This window comes from Zingiber officinale, chromosome 9A (assembly GCF_018446385.1).
Source record: "Zingiber officinale cultivar Zhangliang chromosome 9A, Zo_v1.1, whole genome shotgun sequence".
NCBI classification, from domain to species: domain Eukaryota; kingdom Viridiplantae; phylum Streptophyta; class Magnoliopsida; order Zingiberales; family Zingiberaceae; genus Zingiber; species Zingiber officinale.
The window spans coordinates 16,586,498-16,603,123 of NC_056002.1; positions in this window are offsets into that span (position 1 = coordinate 16,586,498).

Sequence of the window (16,626 nt, forward strand, 5' to 3'; positions counted from 1 at the left end):
GCTAGGTTGATTTCCAAGACTTCTTCTTCTTCGCTTGTCTTGGATTGTTCTTCAACCTTTGAGGATGTCTCCTCATCCACCTTCTCCTCCTCGGATGTTGAGTGTGACTCAACTTCCATTTGCTCCTCCTCAACTTGAGCAATTAAACCTATCTCCTTAGGTTCTTCTTCTTCTTGTGTAGGTTTAGGTTCTTCTTGTAGAACCATCTTCACCTTGCTCCACAACTCGTGGGTGTTCTTATACTCACCTACACCACTTATCACGTTAGAAGGCAAATTTTCAATCAAAATCGATATTACCTTTGAATTTGCCTTTGACCGTGAGGTTTGCTCTTCCGTCCAATATCGCGGTCGGAGTTTCTTCCCTTTCTTATCCTTCGGGACTTCGAACGGTTCATTTACCACCATCATGGTGTCCCAATCCGTGTCGAAGAAGGTCTCCATCTTCATCATCCAATAGGTGATGTCCCCAAGGCTTCCTCCTTCAAACTTTGGAGGGACAATCAACCCGGCCATCTTCTTATGTGTTGCTCTTCTCGGCGGTTAGCCCGATGGAGAGCGTCCTCGCTCTGATACCACTTGTTGGAGGATCGGTGGCCGGCTAGAAGGGGGGTTGAATGGACGGCACCCCCAATAACTCGCTTCCTACGTATTCGTTAGTGCGCAAGCGGAAATACAAATACTAATTACGAATACGAAAGCTAAAGACAAAGAAAAGAACTAGCAAACCAATACACGTTCGTTTAACGTGGTTCGGAGATGATGCTCCTACTCCACGGCTGTCCGTAAGGTGGACGATCCCGATCCTTCGGTGGATTAGCCCCCGGAAACTCCGGCTATCTCAAGTCGCTCCTTGTGGGTGGAGAAACCTCACCACAACACACCAAGACCTCTTGGATTCCACAAACACTTGAGCACTTGTAGACTACTAATTAGACCTTAACCAAGTCTAATTTCGTCGCCTTGGCCGGCCATACCAAGCTCCTTCTTATAGAGCTTGGAACAAATCAGAACCTGATTTGCCCGTCGACTGGTCCTTGCACCAGTCGACTGATGCCAGCCCAACGGCTATCTCAACGGCTCTCTGCTACAGTGCATCAGTCGACTGGTCCATACACCAGTCGACTGCTACAGTACGCTACAGTAACTGCTACAGTACGCTACAGTCCCTGCTACAGTGCCGCTACAGTAAAACCTTAAAACTAGGATTTTACTCCGAGTACAATCTCTCATGTACTCGTACCCTCACGACTCATTTGACTCTTCTTTGCAGCCTTGACCTCTTGCCTTCAAGCCTACTTCCTTTGGCTCTCGTCCCTCGGATGCATCCAAGCCCGCGGCTTGTCTCCAATGCCATCCTTCGCGTATGCCTCGAAGTCGCTTCCCTCGGCCCTTGTCCTTGCTGCCTTGTCCACGATCCCTCAGATGCATTCAAGCCCGCGGCTTGTCCTCAATGCCATCCTTCATCGGACCCGAAGCCGTCAACCTGAGTCACATGTGTCACCTGTAGTCCTGCACAACTCAAGTACACATATCAAATAACGAGGGTAAACCTAACTTAAACCCTTTGCCCAAACACCAAAACACATGGTCCCGCGGACCATTGGGATTGCTCCAACAATTTATGCCTGGATCGATCGAGCAATCGATTTAGAGGCATTTTCTATGAACATAACCTCGTTGAATCGATCAGTGGATCGATTGAGCAAGTGGCAATCGATTGAGCCCCAACCCAATCGGTTGAAAAGGCTGATTTTGGTTGGAAAAGTATGTTTTCCGTACTTTAAGCCATTTTTAGTCCCTTTAACCACTCCTAGCCCCTTAGAATATATTTATATACATTTAAGAGTGGTTTTCATGATGAAAACAAGGAGAATTGGTTAAGGAACATTAGATTGAAGTTTAGGATGAGGTTGGTTTTAATATTGAATCTTTTAAACCTCAAAACTTCACGTTTTTGGGTTTCCTAAAGGTTTAGGTATTTCAAGTCATTGTTGGTGCAATAACATAAGTTTAGAGCATGTCTTTAGGGGGAGTCACTCTTTAAGGACATGAAAGATATCTTTTAAAACCATGGAAGGTGGTTTACCTTCTTTAGAGAAAATGCTCTAGGATGAGCATTATGAAATGATTTAATGCTCAAGGTTAAGCATTGGACATAATGAAGGGTATGCGACCTTTATTGTGGTGTTGTAAATAATGAGTGAAGTTATGAACAACGTATGAGTAACTCTTCAGGGGGAGAGTTTTTTATGTGTGTCACAAGGGAAGAATGTAAGGTTTAAGTTAGACCTTCATTACCTTAAGAGAGAGTTTGCCCTCTAGGAAATGGAGAGAATGAAGGAAACCCTCATTTATGATTTGGCATGAAGAGAAGTTGAGGCTATGGGATTAGCCTAACTTAAGGGTATTGTCAAACATCAAAAAGAGAGAAATTGTTGGTGCAATATCCCCTAAGTCAAGGTTGACCAGGTTAACTAAGCTTGAGCAAGGTTTGAGTCTCGATGTTTGGGTTTCGATGTTTGATAATATATGGAGATTGCAAAAGTAATCATCCGATTGAGGAGATTGTTAATACAATTTCCCTCTAGTCTAGGACTGATCAGTTAGATGTGAAGAAAAGTCAAGTAGGTCAAAGGCTTGATACTTGACTGGGAAAGTCCTAACTAGAGGTTAGGCAGGTGAAAGACCTAGTGAGTGAAGCTAAGCAGTTGGGAAATCCTGGCGAGTGAAGCCAGGTGAAAGACCTAGTGAGTGAAACTAGGCAGGTGAAAGTCCCGGTGAGTGAAGTCGGGCAGTGAAAATATCCTAGTGAGTGAAACTAGATGAAAGTCCTGGTGAGTGAAGTCTGACAGTGGGAAAGTCCTAGTTAGTGAAGCCAGGCAGTGAGAAAATTCTAGTAAGTGAAGCTAGGTGAAAGTCCTAGTGAGTGAAACAGACAGTGGAAAGTCCTGGTGAGTGAAGCCAGGCAGATGAAAAGTCCTAGTGAGTGAAGCTAGGTAGATGCAAAGACCTGGTGAGTGAAGCCAGGCACGTGAAAATTCAGGTGGGTTAAGTTTGACTAGACACCTGGTGTTGGGAAGTCCAAGTAGGTCGAAAGTGTGACCGGATACTTGGCATAAGAAAATTCAGATGGGTCAAGGGTGACCGGACATATGGTGGAAGGAAGTCCAAGTAGGTTATGGAAGATCGGACACTTGGCATGAGACGGTAAGTCCAAGTGAGTCAAGGTTGACCGGACACTTGGCACGAGACGGTAAGTCCAAGTGGGTCAAGGATGACCGGACACTTGGCACGAGGATAAAAGTCCAGGTGGGTCAAAGGGTTGACCGGACACTTGGTGAAGAAATCCCAACAGGTCACGGTTGACCGGATGTTGGGTTTGGAAACCTTGGACTTGAGTTAAGCAAGTAAAAGGAAGGTCAATCGATCAGTCGGTAAATTGAAGGTGGGTTACGATTGAAGGTTGGCTCAATCGATCGATCGATCAATTGGGAAGCAAAATTATGTGCACAGTATGCTACCCAATCGATCAGTCCGTTGATTGGTCACTGCCAATTGATCGGTCGATCGATTGGGGGCTGGTTTTCTCGCACGATCACGAGAAAGTCTGAATCGATTAGTCGATCGACTCTAGCATTTTCCAGCAGAGCACAGAGATGCTCTGAATCAATCAGTCGATCGATTCAAGTTTTCCCAATTGATTGGTCAATCGATTGGGATGTGACCGTTGCGAAGGAAGCGTCGAGTTTAAAGTCGTCTTCCTCACAACGATTCGACATCTCTTGAAGCTCTCCTCTCTTACGATTCTCACAGGTTCTCATCAGTTCTTAAAGCTTCTTGGAGCAAAGTGTTGCTGCACTTCCAAGGTCAAGAGGTGTTCCACACAAGAAGAAGAATGTAGCTAGGGTTTCATTTGTGTAAAATCTTATAAGATTTTCTTTGTATTTGCTTTTTCATTTCTTCTTGTTGTATTGTGAGCTTGTATGAGACTTCTCCACCTCCGGTAGTTACCAAGAAGGAGTTATTTCATAATAGATGAGTGAGTGAGGGTCGAATCCTTGGATTAGTCACCTCTTCTTGAGGTGAATGTCAAGTAATCCCTTGTGTTAGCGTTGTGAGAGTTGCTTGAGTGTTTTCTGCTGTAACAACATCATCAAAGCAAGCAACTGAAGCGTGACGAGCTATTCACCCCCTCTAGCTACAAATCGACCCTAACAGTTAGATCAGACAACTCAGAGTACATCCTGCAAGAAGTGCATCAAGGATCCTGTGGAAACCATCCGGGTGGTCGTTCGTTGACTCTAAAGATTCTCTTGGTCGAATACTTTTGATCAACTCACTAAGAGGATGCCGCTCGGACAGTAGCCACCTGCCTGTCCTACCAAAGGTATCACAACATTCCGCATCAAGCAACCGAGGAGATGAAGACATCCACAGTGTCTTGCCCATTCGACCAATGGGGCATGGATATCGTAGGACTGTTTCCCATGGCGACCGATCAGCCGAGGTTCCTGCTTGTCATGGTGGACTACTTCTCAAAGTGAGTGGAGGTCGAGCCGATAGCAAGGATAAGTGAGCAAATGGTCATCAAATTCATCTGGCAAAACATCTTGTGCCGATTTGGCATCCCCCACCGGCTCTTCTCGGATAACAGGAGGCAATTCGTGGGTCAGAGGCTCAAGTCGTGCGAAGGTTATGACATCCAGCAGACCTTCACCTCAATAGCCTACTCCCGAGCAACGGCCAGGCGGAAGTCACAAACCAGGAGATCCTTAGAGGCTTACGAGTTCGACTCGACCATGCAGGAGGCAGCTAGATCGACAAGCTCCAAGTGTCTTATGGGCACTTCTTACGACTCCAAAAGAAGTGACTGGCGTAACACCATTCCAGCTGGTGTATGGAGGGAAGGCAGTGGTCCCTGTGGAGGTTGGAGTAGAATTCGACCGGGTGCAGCTCTACGACGAGGGAAACACCGAGCGGAGGTTAATGGAACTCGACTTGGTGGATGAATCGTTGGATAAAGCCACCATCCAACTAACGACATACCGACAATGGATGAGGCAGAACTACAACTGAAGGGTGATCCCGAGGTCTTTCTAGGTCGGAGATCTGGTGTGGAAGAAAATCAAGTCGGTCGACGACGTCACCAAACTCGAGGCATCATGGGGAGGACCTTACAAGGTCGTACAAAAACTACGCTGAGGGGCCTACTACTTGGAGGACGAAAACGAAAGGCGGTTCGAGCGACCATGGAGCACAAATCATCTCCAACCCTACAAGGTTGGGTGAGAGGTGCGTGAGCAAATACGAATGTACTTGTGTATTTGCCTTCTGGGTGCGGGACAAACATGAATAAACGACGAAAGTTTTCCAGACTCTTAAACTTATCGACCAAGTTAAAAGTCGAGTGGCGACTATAAATCCTTGACGTCATCAACGGTTGAGCGGCGATCTTAAACCCTTGTCTCCGTCAGTGGTCAAGCGTGTTGGTGCAACATTCCTTAGGTCAAGGTTGACCTGGTTGACCAAGCTTGAGTCTTGGTTTGGATTTCGATGTTTGACAATGCAAGGTTGATTGAAGAAGAGTCAAGTAGGTCAAGGATGACCGGATACTTGACTAGGAAGTCCTAACTGGGATGTTAGGCAGGAGGAAAATCTTGGTGAGTGAAGCCAGGTGAAAGACCTAGTGAGTGAAGCTAGGCAATTGGGAAGTCCTAGTGAGTGAAGCTAGGCAGGAGAAAAATCCTGGTGAGTGAAGCCAGGTAAAAGACCTAGGGAGTGAAGCTAGGCAATTGGGAAAGTCCTGGTGAGTGAAGCCAGGCAAGAGAAATCCAGATGGGTCAAGGTTGACCAGACATCTGGTGAGAGTTCAAGTAGGTCAAAGGGATTGACCGGATACTTGGCACGAGAAAGAAAAGTCCAATTAGGTCTTAGGGAGTGACCGGATACTTGGCAAGAAGAGAAAAGTCCAAGTGGGTCAAAGGGATTGACCAGACACTTGGTGAGAGAGTCCTAGCTGGTCAAGGGTGACCGGATGCTAGGTCTTATGTACCAACAAGTCATGGTTGACTAGATGTTGGTTTAGGGGCTTTGGGCTTGGTTTGGGCAAAACCAAGATCAGAATTGGATTGATCCGGCGGGTGGATTGATCCGTGGATTGATCCGAGAGTTTGGATCGATCCGTGGATCGATCCAGGATCCGGATCGATCCACCGATCGATCCGGTGAGTCCTCGCAGAACCCCTTTGGATCGATCCGTGGATCGATCAGAGGTCCCAATCGATCGCTGGATCGATTGGGACGCCAGCGCGATTAGCGCTGGATCGATCCGTGGATCGATCCAGTTTTTCGAAAGCAGGCGCTCGGATCGATCCGTGGATCGATCCAAAGCCTCCCGATCGATTGGGAGCATTCCAATCGATTGGGATCCGACTAAGCGTCGTAGGCGTTCATTTCCTTCGGTAGAACTTCACCGATTCATTCCAGATCTTCACCAGCTCCTCCACAACTCTTCTCAAGCTTGAGATCGCCAGTTCTTGAAGGTTCTCGGAGGCTCTTCCAAGTCAAGAGGCGGATCAAAGCAAGAAGAAGAAACTAGGGTTAGGGTTTGTGCACTCATTGTAAGCTTATAAGCTTGTATTTCTTTACTACCCTTTCTTCTTCTTGTATTGAGTCTTGTAGGGCTTCTCCGCCCTTGGTAGTTACCATAAAGGAGAGTTTCATTAGTGGAGGGTGCGTGCGTTGTGTGGATCCTTGGATTAGTCACCTCCCTTGGAGGTGGATACTAAGTAAAATCCAAGTGTTAGCGTGTTTGTATTTGTTTCTTTGTATTTTCGCTGTGCATCCTTAAAGAAACAAGCAACGCCGAGCAATGAGCACGCGAAGAGCTATTCACCCCCCCCCCCCTCTAGCTACTTTTCAGTCCTAACAAGTGGTATCAGAGCGAGGTCGCTCTTCACCGGAATCATCGCCGGAAGGGTCAAGCATAACAAGAAGAGCTAGAGGGTGAAGAAGTTGAAGCAAATTCATCAAAAGTCAAAGATTTCAAGAAGCTCAACTTCAAGATGCAATTCCAAGATGGACTTGGATTTGACACAAGGGTGGCTCCACCGTACACATCCACAAGCTTCGATTCTTGGAAATCAAGAATCGAAAATTTTCTTATGATGGAGATAGAGCAATGGTTTGCTCTAATGGAAGGCTTCAAAGCTCCAACAAACTCCAAGGGCAAGCTTCTCAAGAAAAGCAAATGGAGCTTGGAGCAAATTCAAAGGAGCGAGGCAAATGATAAAGTGACCAAGCTTTTGGTCAACTTATTGCCTAGCCATATTTTGCCTCAAATCGGAGAATTCAACGATGCCAAGGAGCTTTGGAGCAAATTGGCAACAATCCATGAAGAACCCTCCACTGTACCGAATCAAGAGGAATCCAAAGAGGGAGACTCATTGGAGCGAGATCAAGAGGAGGACTCCGAGGTTGAGAGATGCTCAACCTCCGAAGAAGAAGTCCAAGAGGAAGCTTCATCTTCAAGGGAGTGCAATGAAGAGAACAAGGAGGGAGCATACTCCTTGTTCCATGTACAAGATGATGAAGCCTCCACCTCTAGGATTGAGGGGGAGCAATCTTCATTGACACTGGATCAAGAGCAAGAAGAATCGTCTACATCCGGGTCAAGAAGAGAAGAGGATGAAGAAGCTTCCACCTCCACAAGTCAAGAAAAATCAAATGGAGGAGTATCACTATCGGATCAAGAGGAAGCCTCTACATCCACATCACATGGAGGAGAAAGCACCACCCCTACACAAGAAGGTATAAATGTTTCAATTAAAAATAAAAATCATATAATATGTTTTGAGTGTAGGGAAAGTGGGCACTACAAGAGCAAGTGTCCCAACTTGGCCAAGAAGAAGGGTCAAGTGACACAAAAGGGCAAGGAGAAGCCCAAGGAGACCACCCCCGGGATAAAGAAGAGCAAGGAACACATTGTGTGCTTCTTGTGTCAACAAAAAGGGCATTACCGAAATCAATGCCCTAATGGGAAGAAGGTGGTCAAGGCTCACGGAGGAAGCTTAACTCAAGGGGGAGCATCCAAGGTAAAAAAGAAGGCATCTTTTATTGAGCCTATTTCCTTGCAAAATGGTAAAAAGCATGCTAGGTCAAATTTATATCATTTTAATGCTATTTACCTTGAAAATAGGAAGCATGATAGCGTTAAGGAAAATCATGTAGCTTATCATGCCAAAACCTCTCAATCTAGGGTTAGAAAGGTAGATAGAAACTTAGGTAAGAACCCTAAGGATTCTAGGTATGTACCTAAGAAGAAGAAAAATCATGATTTTAGTGAAAAATCTGTGGTTGAGGGATTATGGAAGGAAAATCAAGTCTTGAGGTCAAGACTTGATAAATTAGAGAAGACCCTTAGAAAAATCACAAATATGACACAAGGGTCTAAGGATAAAAATCTGGGTTTAGGGGTACAAATGCCATCAAATGGCCATAGAGGTTTGGGATACAAAACCAAAGCAAAAAATGATGTGCCTAGTTATCATAGGGTTCCATATAGTTATGGAACAAACCCTAAGTCTAGAGGTCAAGTCAAGGATACAAGGGAAGATATCCCTAGAAGTATCTTTGCAACCAAAGTGACTAAGACTTCTAAGAAGTCTAAGAAAGTCACTAACAAGGTCACAAGGGAGGCTATCCCTAGAGTTGACCTAGAAAATGTGACCAAGGCTTCTAAGAAGCCCAACAAGGTCACTAGGAAGGTATCTAGGGAAGTTATCCCTAGTGAGTACCTAAAGCATCCAAGGAGCACCAATAGGTGTTGGGTTCCTAGGAGCATTTTCTCTACCCCATAGACGGGTTAGAGAGTGTCAACTCTAAGAAGAAGGGTAGTTAACCCAACTTTGAAGAAATTGACACTCAAGAAGCATTTTCAAGGTTTTTGTTAACCTTTGAAAATGAAAAGGATTATTATTTACTCTTTGAAAGAGTAAAATGTGCCTAATGGTGGAAAATTGATTTTATCTTAAAATGGCATAAATTGGGAAAACCTAGAGAAATACCAAGTTGGGATTTTGGTATTCTTTTAGAAATTTAAGGCAATCCGGGCCTTGATTTATGTGATTACTCTTGAGGAAAAATAGAATATGCCAACATTTGAGGATATGCTTAATTTTTAAGGGGCATAAACAAATCAAGAGAAATATAAATGTCAATTTAGGTTTTGACATTTCTTTGAAGCATTTAGGGCAATTTAGGTTTAACGTTTTCAGTTAAAACAAGTTGTATATTTTGAGTTAGCTAAGTGGTTAAGGATACTTAGATAGGTAATCTAGGTATATTTTATTTATGCTAAATCTTGCCATGATTATTTGACCATCATATGCCATGACATCATGTCTATTTTTGCATTCATGTTTTATTATGAAAAATCCAAAAATACCATGTCATGACATTCATACATCATGTAGTTATAGGATATTTTCTTTTGAAAAATTATTTCCTTTTGATGTATGTCATAACATAGTCATGCATTAAGTTTAATTCCTTGTAATTAAGGACAAATGGCATTTAACAACACTTATTAACAAGTGACATCCTAGGTGGATGTCTAATATCTCTAAAATGCCTAGATAGATATGCATGATCCCTAGAATAGGGCAAAATCAAATTTTACATCTCACAAAGACCTATAAGATGACTTGTATGTGTTTTGCACATTAGATACAAGTGAGATGTTAGGAAGATAAATAAAACTCAAGATGTTGATTTAGTGCATTCTTTTGAGTTTTAGGTTCATCAAAACACATAGTTATGTGTGTTCTCATCATTGGGAAAGCTAATGTACAAGTCATGTGCATTAAGCCCAAGGACCATGGTGGGATATTAGTTTTGAAAATGTTTTCAAAATAATTTTGGAAAACCTTGGTGAAGGCTATCTTTTGATAGTAATCACCATTGAATAGTTAGACACAAACTTGAAGAAAACACTAAAGTTTTTGCAAGTTCTCAAGTTTGTGTCAATCTTTGAAAATATGATGTATTTTTATAGAAAACTATTTTTCCATGATAAATTATACCCTAAATAATGTCTACACAAATTTTTACGATTTTTGGAATTTTGTAGAATTTTCTAGGGGTTTCTGAAATTGGCTGAAATTGAATTTCAGCAATTTCAGGCCTCCAATCGATCAGTGGATCGATTGGAGTGCCTCAATCGATCAGCCGATCGATTGAGAAGGCATTTCTCGCGAGCAGAAGCTCGCTGGATCGATCAGCCGATCGATCCAAGAAGACTGAATCGATCAGTGGATCGATTCAGCATGGTTCAATTGATTGGAACCCAACTCCAATCGATTGAAGATGCTGATTTTGGCTGGGAAAGCTTATTTTCAGCATTTTGAACCTATTTTAGTCTATGTAACCATTCCAAACCCCTGAAAATACATTTGTATACATAAAAAGGGTGTTTTCGTGTGGAAAACAAGGATGGATTGGTTAAGGAAGGCTAAGTTGAAGTTTAGGTTGAGGTTTGTTTCAAATTTTGAATATTTGAACCTCAAAACTTCTAAAATTGGGTTTCCTAAAGTTTTGGGGATTCCAAGTCATTGTTGGTGCAATGACAGAAGTTACCACCATGTCTTTATGGGGAGGGACTCTTTAAAGACATGAAAATTATTTTTCATGAACCTAGAAAGGTGGTTAACCTTCCGTTAAGAACATGCTCAAGGTTGAGCGTTTGAACTTTAATGGGGAGTGGATATCCTCATTGTTCAAGTGGTTTCAAGTGGATAATGCTCAAGGATGGGCATTTGCCTATATTGGGGGAGAATGTAGGGTTAAGGTTAATGAAGGGTATGAGACCTTCATTATCGTGCTGATCACAACGAGTGAAGTTGTGAACGACGATGAGCAACTCTTCAGGGGGAGAGTTTTCAACAAGTGAATCTGTTGATGTGTGCCCAAAAATGGGGCATGGTTTGATGTGTGCCAATAGGGGGAGAATGAAAGGGAGTAAGTTAGGCTTTTATCACCTAGAGGGAGTTTGCCCTCTTAGGGGGAGAATGAAGGGCTTAACTTATGTATTCATTACCTAGTGGCATGAAGAAGGTTTAAGCTATGGGATTAGCCTAACTTACATGTGGTATTGTAAGTGATAGTGTTGGTATTGTCAAACATCAAAAAGGGGGAGATTGTTGGTGCAACATTCCTTAGGTCAAGGTTGACCTGGTTGACCAAGCTTGAGTCTTGGTTTGGATTTCGATGTTTGACAATGCAAGGTTGATTGAAGAAGAGTCAAGTAGGTCAAGGATGACCGGATACTTGACTGGGAAGTCCTAACTGGGATGTTAGGCAGGAGGAAAATCCTGGTGAGTGAAGCCAGGTGAAAGACCTAGTGAGTGAAGCTAGGCAGGAGAAAAATCCTGGTGAGTGAAGCCAGGTGAAAGACCTAGGGAGTGAAGCTAGGCAATTGGGAAAGTCCTGGTGAGTGAAGCCAGGCAAGAGAAATCCAGATGGGTCAAGGTTGACCAGACATCTGGTGAGAGTTCAAGTAGGTCAAAGGTATTGACCGGATACTTGGCACGAGAAAGAAAAGTCCAAGTAGGTCTTAGGGAGTGACCGGATACTTGGCAAGAAGAGAAAAGTCCAAGTGGGTCAAAGGGATTGACCAGACACTTGGTGAGAGAGTCCTAGCTGGTCAAGGGTGACCGGATGCTAGGTCTTATGTACCAACAAGTCATGGTTGACTAGATGTTGGTTTAGGGGGCTTTGGGCTTGGTTTTGGGCAAAAACCAAGATCTGGATTGATCAGCCGATTGATCCAGCAGGTTTGGATCGATCAGTGGATCGATCCAGAAGATCTGGATCGATCCATCGATCGATCCAGCAGATCTGGATCGATCCGTGGATCGATCCAGCAGATCTCAATCGATCCGGATCGATTGGGAGGCTGCTGCCTCGCACGATAAGCGCTGGATCGATCCGTGGATCGATCCAGAAGTTTTTCCAGAGCACAGAGGCGCTCTGGATCGATCCGTGGATCGATCCAAAGCCTCCCCGATCGATTGGGAGCATTCCAATCGATCGGGATTCGACCGTTAGCGTCGATTTAAGCCGCAGGCGTTCATTTCCTTCGGTAGAACTTCACCGATTCATTCCAGATCTTCACCAGCTCCTCCACAACTCTTCTCAAGCTCGAGATCGCCAGTTCTTGAAGGTTCTTGGAGGCTCTTCCAAGTCAAGAGGCGGATCAAAGCAAGAAGAAGAAACTAGGGTTAGGGTTTGTGCACTCATTGTAAGCTTGTAAGCTTGTATTTCTTTACTACCCTTTCTTCTTCTTGTATTGAGTCTTGTAGGGCTTCTCCGCCCTTGGTAGTTACCATAAAGGAGAGTTTCATTAGTGGAGGGTGCGTGCATTGTGTGGATCCTTGTATTAGTCACCTCCCTTGGAGGTGGATACCAAGTAAAATCCAAGTGTTAGCGTGTTTGTATTTGTTTCTTTGTATTTCCGCTGCGCATCCTTGAAGAAACAAGCAACGCCGAGCAACGAGCACGCGAAGAGCTATTCCCCCCCCCCCCCCCTCTAGCTACTTTTCGGTCCTAACAAAGCGGCGACCTTAAATCCTGGTCTCCATCAGCGATCAAACGACGACCTTAAACCCTCGTCTTCGTCAGCGGTCGAGCGACGACCTTAAACCCTTGTCTCTATTAGTGGTCGAGTGGTGACTATAAATCCTTATCGCCGTCAGTGTTCGAGCGATGACCTTAAACCCTTGTTTCCGTCAGTGATCGAACGGCGACCTTAAACCCTTGTCACCGTCAGCGGTTGAGCGACGACCTTAAACTATTGTCTCAGTCAACTGTCGAGCGGCAACCTTAAACCCTTATCTCTGTCAACGATCGAGTGACGATCTTAAACTCATGTCTACGCCATTAAACGGAGTAGCAGCGACCTGAAACCCGAAACTAATCGATCGACTAAGAAAACAGATAGCCCGTTGCCGATCGAAAGAGCATAAGGCCACACGGGTATTAGCAACTCAATTTCAATCAAGTTTTTGTGACAACGCGTAAATTAAAATGCAAGTCGAAAATCGAAAATGTTGAATGGTGAGAAGGGATATAAGGGTTCACCGAACGAACAAGCATTCATTGATACTTTAAAAATTTACAGAAGCAAAACTCACATGAACAAGCTCACTCCAAAAAATCTAAAACATCGTTGGGCGGCGACTCAGTCAGGTTATCCCAACTGATGACCTTGCATGTCAGAGCAGAGGTGAGGTAGCCATCTTCCTTCAATTGATCGAGCGTCCCATCGATGGCAAAGTTGAATAGAGGGAGTGCCCGATAGGCGACCTTATCGTTAAAAGCGACCGAGCGGATGTAGGCCTACTTTATGAGATCAAACCTACTCGACTCAGCTCCCTGATAAGTCTCTAAGGTTGCACGGGAGACCTTCAGCTCTTCCTTCAACTTGGCCAGCTCTTCATCTTTAGCATCGAGCTGAATCTTCGCTGTGGTCTGCTTGGCCGATCGTCCATCTCGTTCGGCCTTCAATGTGGCTTCAACCTCCTTTAGGTTTTGGGCCAACACTTGAGACTCTTTATTTTTGATCTCCAAGTCCTCAATGGCCCAGAGCTTCCTGGTGTTGGCCAAATTGAGTTTGGACTCAAAGGAGCTGACTTGTTTATCAAGCAGAGCCAATTGTGCAGCCTACTCGGCGCCTTTGCTCTTCTCTGCCTCTAGCTACTTGGAGCTCTTATTCAGATTGACTCGTAACTGGGTGATCTCAGCGTTCATCTGCTCCAGTTGCGCTAGAGAAGCAGATGATTAGTCGCTCGGACCACGGAGCTACTGGACTTCATGATCCAGGTAAGTAAGCCTGTGGCACATGGTCAGACTTTCCACCCAATATTGCAAAAAATGCTAAGCATTATACAAACCGAGCGAACGAGAAAAAGGGGAAAAGGTATACATACCCCAATAGACATCTGGTGTGGCTATTAGCTAGTTCCCCCGGAGCTACAATCGCCACACGGGCTCAGGCATTAGCCCATATTTGTGCAAGTTGTAGGTGCAACGGAGGTCGGCAAAAGGGGGGTGAATTGCTTCTAAAAAAATTAAAATGATACCCTCCTCAAATCTTTCAACTCAAAAGTAAAGCAACTATAATAAAAGTAATAGCAGAAATAAAAGGAGACAGAATTTAACCTGGTTACAACCAAGAGGGTTGTTAATCCAGGGCAGTAAGAAAAGCACAATAAGAAAACTCCTTTGCTGAAAGCGGAGAAGCCTTTTACACACTTAAAATGCTCACTAGTTGCTAGGAAGTACTACAGAATTGATTGTTTGAGTTGTTCTATATTCCTAGCTCCAGGGGTCATTTTATAGTCCTTAGAAATTCTATCTCAGAGGTCTAGGGCGCCTCCAATAGAGGTTCAAGGCGCCTCCAAGGGGTGAGCGGATAAAACTTTATCCGCAGCTCAAAACAGTCACTTTGACCAGTTGGAGGCGCCTCCAGTCGGGCGCCTCCAGGTGGATAAATCTGGGCTGTCGCTGCCTTTGTGCACTTTCAGCTTTTTGCTTTTCGACTTCTGCTCTGTTCTTTTGGGTGATTTCGCCAACCGAAATAGGGCTCACCTGAATCCAATTTCCGGCCTTCCTCGAGCAGCCTTCCTCCCCGGCTTAACGTCCCTCGAACGACGCACACGTTCTTCTCGCCCACCAGTGTACTCTTTCACAGCTCTCTCGTCCTTCGGACACACCGAGCCCGTCGGCTCCCTTCCCGTGCCGTCCTTCTCGCTAGCTGCGTCTTCCGCTCAACTTCCTGCGTTCCTAAGCTCCTGCACACTCAGACACAGGGATCAAACACAAAGCAGGACCTAACCAACTTGGTTGATCACATCAAAACTACCACGGGGTCCAACACGAGCAGCCCTTGTATTCTTATTTGATGTTCGGGGAGGAGGGACGTTGGGTCGTCCGAATGGCGGTACTCGTCGGTCAGCAAGTGGATGATTGCTGTTATTGATCTCTAATCGCTTGGGATAGGTGTAGAAGTTACCTGGTTGGTGGGCTGTGAAGAGACTGGCCGGATGCGGGACACCTGTGCCAACGGCAGAGGAGGGGGCATGAAGGCGGCCGACAGTGCGCAGATCATCCCTTGATGCAACCCGGACAATGAAGGTGTCCGGTCGGAGGATAGGGACTTCGGAAGTTCCCCAAGGCCCTACTTGAGAAGTGGAAGAAGAGTATCACCTCGCTCGGATGGGGGTCAAGAGCTGACCATGGTAGGAGTCTATAGGCTGAAGTGGCAGTTCGGGAGGAACTTTTCGCTTGACGCCTTTTGCGGTGTTGCAGTGGCACGTCGAAAGTTGTTGACTCTGAAACAATAACGATTGGGACCATGGGCAACCGTTTAGGCAGAAGGTCCGCTGTGGCATCCAACGCATCACTCGCGGCTGTCTGACTTCCTCCAGCGCCGCTCCCTAGCACTGGAGTTCCCTCCTCCTCGTCGAATGGATCCTTGTGGGAACCAACCAACTGCAGACCACGACTCTCCAATTCGGCCACGATCGTGGTGTTAATGTCTGCGTCCACAAGCTTACACTTGCAGGCCAAACACGCTAGTAACATGATTCGAGCTACACAAAAGGAAGAAAAATCATTTAGATTCAAAGGTTGAGGAAAAGAAAGAGCATACCTAAGCTGGATGGAAGCCTTGTGCGGATTGGGCTCAGGCCAAACACGTAGAGGACACCCTCTAGCAGTAACTTGTGTATATGATATTTCTGACGGGCCAAGCTGGAAGCTGCATGAAAGTAATCCGAGCGGCTCTTATATTTCTTGAGCTTGGGAGGGTTCGACACCTCTAATTGCCACCTGGTCGGAAAATTCGGCCGCTTGGGAAAGCGGACAAAGAAGTAGTAGTCCTTCCAATGCTTGTTGGAGGACGACATCTTATCAAAGAAAACTAGGCCCACTCGGGCTTAGAAGAAAAAAGTCCCCGGCTCAGACAATTTAGGATAATAGAAATAGTGGAAGAGCTGAGGAGTAAGAGGAATGTTGTACAGGCGGAATAGAACGACAACCCTGCACAACAACCGAAAGGAGTTCGGTACTAGTTGATGGAGAGAAATACACAAATATTTACAAATGGTAGAGAAGAAAGTGTGGGTCTGGAACCGCAGACCGACGGTAAATTGGTCCATAAAAAAGCAAACAAAACCTTTAGGCGGTTCATTCAGGTGGTCAAAGGCCGAAGGAAGACTGATTTGATAATCGGAAGGAATTTCAAAGACAACTCTCAAACTCTCAGCATCACCTCCATCGAACCTGGACTCGATGGACATGTACCAGAGCCCAGGGACGGAGACAGGAGGTTGCGAAAAGCTTGCCATCGAAAATAAACGTCGACAACAAACAACAAAGTTGTTCGATTGAAAGGACGCTAAGAACAACTAACAGAGTCGATTGAAGGGTACAAAAAGCATACTAGAGAGATCGCTACGGCTACCAAAAAAGAAGAGGAACGCAGTGTCATCGGAAAGTTCGAAGACCAAGACGCAAAGTGAGGGAGACGAAAACACAGAGTGAGGAAGACGACGACGCACGCGAG